A 9,237-nucleotide genomic window follows, 5' to 3' on the forward strand; every position below is an offset into this window, starting at 1 on the left:
CAGTTTGAGTAAGCTGTGGATTGCGTAGATGCCTGCCTATTCTCAGTCGACAGAGGATTTTCTTTGGTGTAAATTATAAACGGCAAGTAATAAATACAATACTCAACTCGTTCCCGAGTAATACCAATTTTAAGAAACTACCTGAATACCCGAGCTTTCGCTCGTCGGATACCAGAATTATTCCCTCGTTTCATAAAATTTAGTATTACACAAGAACGAGTTTAGTATTCTGTATGCATTATGCGTAGACCATGTACTAATGGCAGTAACGCGCTTTTGTAGCGTTGTTTTAATGCTTATTTGCATATTCCTATATGCAAGGGGTTAGTGTACAGGTCTCGGTAGGAAGTGACAACATGGAGTGATGGCGTGTGGTATATATACACGTTTACTTTATACACACAGATATATATACAAGAAGCACTATGTGGCAGGTCAGCACATGGTGTAGTGATGGTGTTGGTGCCCCGGAGCACCTTACCTAACCCTAGTTAGGCGCGGGGAGACTTCCCAGTGTTTTCCATCTCTGGACCAAGGCTTATATAGCCAAAGTTACCTGACATGTATTAAATCATAAACATAAACAACAGTAATTAATCAGTGACATAGTTCCACAGCTCGTTCAGGATGGCAAACAGTCAATGTACAAAACAATTGGGATTAACAGTTGGGATTAGCATCTGATATATAACGACACTAAAGTGATTCAATGCATATTCATGTCATAGCTACAGGGTAATAAGCTTTTGGAATTAAACGTTCATTCAGACAATGGTTGTCCCAAAGTGGTCGCTATGACTAGTTGAATAAAAATTATAATATAATGAGTTATAACATATGGAGGTGGGTAATAAATGTAAAAAATGACAAAGGTATGGTTTGAAAATGATGGGCACAGGGCGGATGGTGGGAACAGGGTGGATGACGGGAACAGAATGGATGATGGGAACAGGCTAGATGATGGGGACAGGGCGGATGATGGGGACAGGGCGGATGATGGGAACAGGCTAGATGATGGGAACAGGCTAGATGATGGGAACAGGGCGGATGATGGGCACAGGATGGATGATGGGGACAGGGTGGGTGATGGGAACAGAATGGATGATGGGGACAGGGCGGATGATGGGAACAGGCTAGATGATGGGGACAGGGTGGGTGATGGGAACAGGCTAGATGATGGGAACAGGGTGGATGATGGGAACAGGATGGATGATGGGAACAGGGTGGGTGATGGGAACAGGCTAGATGATGGGGACAGGGCGGATGATGGGCACAGGATGGATGATGGGAACAGGCTAGATGATGGGGACAGGGCGGATGATGGGGACAGGGTGGATGATGGGAACAGGGTGGATGATGGGAACAGGATGGATGATGGGGACAGGGCGGATGATGGGAACAGGATGGATGATGGGGACAGGGCGGATGATGGGAACAGGCTAGATGATGGGAACAGGGTGGGTGATGGGAACAGGATGGATGATGGGGACAGGGCGGATGATGGGAACAGGCTAGATGATGGGAACAGGGTGGATGATGGGAACAGGATGGATGATGGGGACAGGGCGGATGATGGGGACAGGCTAGATGATGGGAAAAGGGTGGATGATGGGAACAGGATGGATGATGGGGACAGGGCGGATGATGGGAACAGGATGGATGATGGGAACAGGGTGAATGGTGGGAACAGGGTGGATGATGGGAACAGGCTAGATGATGGGAACAGGCTAGATGATGGGCACAGGGTGGATGATGGGAACAGGGTGGATGATGGGAACAGGATGTATGATGGGCAGGGGGTGGAGGATGCAGACGGGGCCCCATGCGGCAGCGCGATATCAGCATGTGACCCTGCCGCGGGTCGAACCTTCCTTTTCCGCCATGATATTGAAGAAAGGCCCCAAATATTGTAATCACTCCTCCCGCGGAAACATATGAAGATATGAGCTCCTACCTTCCAAGCAGGTAACTAAGAATCTTGAGCTTATTTAATAAGTGCGTGAATCCCGGTGAGGACCATGCCAAACAGCGTCCCGCTCGCAAACCTACGCAAAAGGTCCCTACACAAGGCACTGCGAAACACCTCTTGCCCTTGCCTGTGTAGGTGCACCTGGTCCTTCAGGAAATGAAGTGTTGATATTGGATGGTCTCACAACTCTACCGCCTACCGCCAATCACATTAGAGACACACCTGTTCAGTTTCTTCCTCTTGGGGTCAATGTTGGCTGGGTTGACCGCGCCCCTCCATTCCCACCTGCGCAGCTTGATGCCCCGACTATGTGTGCCTGGGGACCAAGCTGCTGTATCTGCTAAGCATTGAACCCCTGTATGGAAGCTGTTGTTGTGGCCCCTAGTGGTAGAATGGGAAATAAAGACTGGCTTTAAAGGAAGCTGTGGTTTCCGTCAAAGATTTCCCGCGTACCGCATGAAATTGAAATTTGGTTAATGCTGTACAATCAAAGTGAATAAATATAGGCCCAAAGATGCTTGGTCTGTTGCCAAGGTAATGACGCATTGCAGGGACGGGTCACAGTGGCGTATGTGGCACCGCCTGTATGGAGACACGTGTCCCTTGGCCGAGTTGATCTGTTTTAGAATAACGGAAGTACACCTGCAGTGAGGAGAAATCAGATGCAATAGATATGTCAGAATTTTGACCAGCGCTAGCAGATGTGTCCTTGACTAAAAAAGTTACCACCTGCTCACCATTGCAACCCTTAAAACCCCAAAGAATGCCATGAGGTAAGCCGCTGTAAATAGGGATACCGCTTACCGACCGGTACAAACTTGTGTTACGTGTGGGATGAACGGCAGGGGTTCCCGCTAATACCACAAATAACTATTATAAGAATCACACAACCATCTCTGAACTTTAAAGCTAGATTTAATAATTAAAACAAAGATAAGTATATAACAATTCTCAGTTACTGGGCAAGGCACTCATATACAAATCTATTTAGGCAAAGCAATATGGCAAATGTGCATTATATATAATAGTCACCTCAGATTTCTTGACATCACATTCCCAACGTATTCAATCTCACATAGTTCCAAACTTCTATATCACAGTTCACAGGATAACTGGGTAACAACAGTTTCCTCCTTCGAAGCGTCCATAGGACCTTCTAACTTTGTCTCCGGACATAATGCTGGGCTGAACTGCCCTCGTTCAGTTAAACCATATTTCTCCGCTCAAATTCTTTTTCCTTCCCCCTTTCTATATGATAACTTGACCTCATATAGTAAACAAATTCCCAAGTAAGCTATCTTCTTAGGCACACAACAAATGGTTGATCGGCCCATACCAATCAATTGCCAAGCCAACTCAAACTTCTTCTGACCGTCAGATAGCTTGTTTAACTCAATCAAACATGACGCCGTCCACCCAAACTGGACCCCTTATGAACCACACAAATATACAACGTCACTCATAACACTAAGTCTTGGGGCAATGCCTGAATTATCTCCTCTACCAGGTTAATCGTAATCGGATCCCGCCGTCTGTTGTGCCTTGGCAATCCAGTCGGGGCTTTGCGATGAAAATGTTGAGTATAATCATGTTATTCAGTTTTTGAATTGTTGCAATGCCCGAAATGTAAGACTCCGCCGTTCCCGACCACCTACCAACAGTTGAAAGATGGGCCACAGGAGTAAACAATCTCAGGGGCTGGGCCAAGTAGCGGTGAGGCTGTCCAATGCTCGAAAAGGTGCTAGCGCTTTGATCCCAGCATCGTAAGTACGCCAAGTCATGTGGGCCATGGAGGATCCAACGAGCCTGTTGACTTAGTCTGTAAGATATTCCAAATGTCTGGAGGAATGCGAGTCATCACCTTGTCCGCTTGCGGGGCTGCTTGAGTTGTGAGGCGTTTTGAGCCATTTCGGCTCTAGAAACATGGATTAGCTGTTGTATTGAGTCAGGAATTATAACTTTATGTTTAGGTCATTGCGCATACCTTGTGTTAGGCGTGTCCTATGATAGGGCTTTGAGGCCTTTTTTGTGCATCAATGATGCGTCGTAGGAACGGGCTTCCCATTGGGATTGCTTTAAATGAAATTATGCTTCCCTACCACTGCCTCCAAAGTTTGTAGAGAGACCTTTTTGATGTGGGGAATTAAAATTTGTGATAGATGTGATACAGCTGGTTTGTTTAACTGTTTTGTCGTGTGCGACAGGGACTCCCAGGTAATGAAATATGTTGAGCAGTGTTAGCACTCTCAATGCCATAGCGTATTCAAAACCACTCTCTTTAACGAGAGCTTGAAATCAGTTCAAACAATACACGACTCTGAACCATTGGCCAATAATGAAGTAATTAGTACTGAGGTATTAACACATTTCAATATTGTCAAAACAAACCTGTCTGAATGGTATTTTTGGCTGGCACGTGTCATGGTCTTATAAGTGGCAGCTCATGTAATTAACATGCGAAGATAACACCCATTTGCCATACATCGTTTTCCGTGCAATGATGGCTGACAGCAGTCTCCTTTCTCTCTTACACACATATTTGTTGCTGCTCGCTGATATTTCTTGTCCTGTTAATGAAGGTTGTTTATCGTCATTAATGACTTATGTTCCCAAGGAAAAGCGTTTGAAACAGAATTTTGAAAGGTTTGGTTGGGCAGAATTTCTGCAGTCTTTATGTAGCGACTTCTATTTAGGTTTTCATTCTAATTTACCTCTTCCTTGCTGTGGCTTTATCATGCATGTGTACATTGGGCCTCGAAGGGATCTGAGCAAAGGTTAGACTTGTCTGAGTGTTTGACTCAACAGAAAACGGTCAAAACCCTTCTTAATGCCCACATAAATGTATATGCACTGTTGATCTAGATTGTTTGTTTGTTTGTTTGTCTGTTGTTTACCGGTTCGCCCCGATTATGTTTCTAGGTTTGTCAGCAACATACCCATGTTCGTGGGTTTCACCAATGTGGTAAACATCTGAGGCCTGCATTACTTCGGACTTTATTCCCACATTAAGCTGACACGCCGTGATATAACTGGAATACTGATAAGGGGAGGTAATCCTCATGCAGCAGTATGCGAGATAATGACGGTGGCCTGTAAATAGTCAAATTCAGAACAGACAATTAAGTGATTAATATACTAAACAACCGTCAACGACGTCGGGTTACGATGACACGCAATCAACCTTCTCAACGTGCACGATCACAAGACTGCCACAGATGCTGGGGAATCCCCTCGTTGTAGATCTCAACATGCACGATCACCAGATTGCCACAGATGCTGGGGAATCCCCTCGTTGTAGATCTCAACATGCACGATCACCAGATTGCCACAGATGCTGGGGAATCCCCTCGTTGTAGATCTCAACATGCACGATCACCAGATTGCCACAGATGCTGGGGAATCCCCTCGTTGTAGATCTCAACATGCACGATCACCAGATTGCCACAGATGCTGGGGAATCCCCTCGTTGTAGATCTCAACATGCACGATCACCACATTGCCACAGATGCTGGGGAATCCCCTCGTAGATCTCAACATGCACGATCACCAGATTGCCACAGATGCCGGGGAATCCCCTCGTTGTACATCAGCACAGGTTGCCGGGGACCTACTCTAACCCGGAGTCCCCTCGTTGTACATCAGCACAGGTTGCTGGGGACCTACTCTAACCCGGAGTCCCCTCGTTGTACATCAGCACAGGTTGCTAGGGACCTACTCTAACCCGGAGTCCCCTCGTTGTACATCAGCACAGGTTGCTAGGGACCTACTCTAACCCGGAGTCCCCTCGTTGTACATCAGCACAGGTTGCTAGGGACCTACTCTAACCCGGAGTCCCCTCGTTGTACATCAGCACAGGTTGCCGGGGACCTACTCTAACCCGGAGTCCCCACGTTGTACATCAGCACAGGTTGCTAGGGACCTACTCTAACCCGGAGTCCCCACGTTGTACATCAGCACAGGTTGCTAGGGACCTACTCTAACCCGGAGTTCCCACGTTGTACATCAGCACAGGTTGCTAGGGACCTACTCTAACCCGGAGTCCCCTCGTTGTACATCAGCACAGGTTGCTAGGGACCTACTCTAACCCGGAGTCCCCACGTTGTACATCAGCACAGGTTGCTAGGGACCTACTCTAATCCGGAGTCCCCACGTTGTACATCAGCACAGGTTGCTAGGGACCTACTCTAACCCGGAGTCCCCACGTTGTACATCAGCACAGGTTGCTAGGGACCTACTCTAACCCGGAGTCCACTCGTTGTACATCAGCACAGGTTGCTAGGGACCTACTCTAACCCGGAGTCCCCTCGTTGTACATCAGCACAGGTTGCTAGGGACCTACTCTAACCCGGAGTCCCCTCGTTGTACATCAGCACAGGTTGCTAGGGACCTACTCTAACCCGGAGTCCCCTCGTTGTACATCAGCACAGGTTGCTAGGGACCTACTCTAACCCGGAGTCCCCTCGTTGTACATCAGCACAGGTTGCTAGGGACCTACTCTAACCCGGAGTCCCCACGTTGTACATCAGCACAGGTTGCTAGGGACCTACTCTAACCCGGAGTCCCCACGTTGTACATCAGCACAGGTTGCTGGGGACCTACTCTAACCTGGAATCCCCACAAGGCTGTTGCTCTGGAAGGAAGAAATGTTCGTACATTTCTTCTGAATATAGATCTATGATGCTGTTATTATTTTTGCAAACATGTCTGATCATAAGAGGGCTGACATACTTGCAATCTTTTACTCTTATCCACTCGCTCCTAATGTTGAATTTAACAAGTCAACGGTGCATGCTTTAAATTATGTTTGTGTTTTAACGCCTGACTCAGCAATATCCCAGATGCGATTTGGCGACAGGAAAATGATTGAATCTTGGACAAACAAGCAACAGCGATTGGTGTTATGAGAATGGTTTCCATGGCCACAGGGTGTGATCTTGCACGTCTCATTCCTTTTGTCAGAAATACGTTGGATTTTCATTGATTTGGTGACATGCCCTATCATTTACACACACCAAACCAGATAAACACGACGCAGCTAACTTATTCCAAGGGGCACTTAGAACATCCAAACCAGCCAACAGCTAAATAGATTCTTCTACACCACAACAGAGAAGATCAATATATGCAGACTATTAAATATTACTTTACGCGTTTATCTGTGATGTGATGTTTTGTTTTTCTGAAAGGTTCTATTCACAATATGGTTGAAGTTCTGTCGACTGACTTTAAATGTTAACTCACTTGTTAATATGGATGAAGACACCCGATACTTACTCTGAACGTATGACATTATACTGTCTCCGCCCACTTGTCATCGGGTTATTACGTAATACGATATAGTGGGATTGATAGGATGAGATAAGCAAATATCGAAAACACATGAAAACGTCCTTGATCACTGACAGGTATTGCAATCCTATTTATATAAATGAAAATTATGTAAGAAAGGTAAATTCCAATATTTATATAGGACACAAAAGTGGTAAACGGGGAGGAAGGGGGGGGGGGGGGGGGGGGGGTGCAGAGTTGCGTCCCTTGGGCACGCCAGAAACCTATGATTGTGGGTTCGAATCCCGGTTCGCCCCGATTATGTTTCTAGGTTTGTCAGCACCATACCCGTGCTCGTGGGTTTCACCGAAGTGGTAAACTTCGGCCTTTCCTCCCAAAAAATTCATAACATTTTTAGAACATTATTTATCAAATACAAGTAGATATTTAGCATTTCACGATTTACATACGGGGAGATGTGTAGTCGGTGATTTTGCTCTGGCCTCGTTTTACTGACTGATTTCGTGAAACTGCCTCTTTGAGATCAGCCAAAGTATCGAATGATGTCATCTCTGTTGACTTCCACGTGTTGAGGAAAATCTTCAGTGTTTCAAGAGCCTTACTGGCATCGGCAAAGGTTGCTAACGCCGTCACGCTTTTCTACAATCGACTGGGCAATGTCGTCATCACTCGGCCGTTCTGCAACAAGGATGTCTTTGTCTGCATCTATATACTCTTGGAGAGTCATTTCGGTTCGAATGTCACCATCTTCAATTCAGTCCAAATATCCCACAAGTCTAATAAAGGAATGTCATCAGATTCGTCACATGGATTCAGCCACACCATCGGTCAACACGAAGCCACCTTTTCAGAAACAGTTCTTGTTGCAGTGACTTACCGCCGCGCTTGGTGAACCATCTCGATTGCATTCAGTATGCTTATCATGTGGTCTTGTTTCTTGTCAAAACTAGATAACCGCTTGTAATGTTGTTGGAGATTGGCTTTAACCCCCTGGACCATCGGATGGATCTTAGATGTAGTGTGAAGTGGCAGAAACACAAGTTTAATGTTCGTGAGAATAGAAAGAGTAGGGTGTGCAGGGTAGTTGTCTACAAACAAAACAATCTTATGCTTTTGTTTGGTCATACTCTTATCGAGATCTCGAATCCAATCAGTGAATATTTCAACCATCATCCAAAGCTCGGTAGGTGACTGGCATGCTTCTCACGTTCTTAAAACAACAAGGTTTCTGGGATTTTTCAATCACAAGCAATTTCAGTTTTTCTGTGCCCATCATATTGGTTGTTACTTTTGCCCCCGTCACACTTATTCCAAATCAGCAGCAATCAAGCAGAACCAGCCGGAATAAAGAATTTTCAAAATTCGTGCTACATTCGGGAGGGAATTTCAATTTGACCAAGCTTTGAAAGAATGACGTTCGAATACTTAGAATGCGCTTGAATCAGCCTTGAATGATTCTTGCACAGTCCGGGTGTATCAGCTCTCAAATGCAGCTCAAATGTAGTTGGAACACAGTAGGAATATTTAGAATGCTGTTAGAATGCAGTCAGAATATTTAGAATGCACTTCGAATGTCATTCGAGTGCAGTTCAGTTGCTGCCCGAATACCGCACGAATTCTGTTTGGAAGCTGCCTCGAATGCTGTCCGAATTCACCTCGAATGTAGTCAGAACGCACCTGGAATGGCCGTCGATTATGGTTCGAACGTCCAAGAATTCAAACAGAATGCAGCTCGAATACTTAAAATATACTTCGAATGTCCCGAGTGTATCAAGAATGCCGCCAGAATAGTTCCCGATAGGGTATAAAATGTTGTTGAATCTAGCATTTTCATCAGTCTCTACCCCCTGGACCATGTTGCTTTGCTCCAGGTTGCTGTCCTCCAGCAAGACCTGCTTGAAAGATATGTGGAGGAGGCCAGGAGAAGTAACAGGAGGAGAAGACCCAGAAGACCCATGGCTGGCAGAGTAGAGGTGGAG

The 9,237-nt window shown here is 45.9% G+C and overlaps 1 pseudogene; it reads right to left on the reverse strand.

The window, feature by feature from the left end:
• Nucleotides 1-7,699: 7,699 nt before the first annotated feature.
• On the reverse strand, nucleotides 7,700-8,257 carry LOC139455039 (uncharacterized; annotated as a pseudogene).
• Nucleotides 8,258-9,237: the final 980 nt, after the last annotated feature.

The sequence above is a fragment of the Haliotis cracherodii genome, unplaced genomic scaffold (assembly GCF_022045235.1).
Source record: "Haliotis cracherodii isolate W230 unplaced genomic scaffold, xgHalCrac1.p SCAF_11, whole genome shotgun sequence".
Taxonomy (NCBI): domain Eukaryota; kingdom Metazoa; phylum Mollusca; class Gastropoda; order Lepetellida; family Haliotidae; genus Haliotis; species Haliotis cracherodii.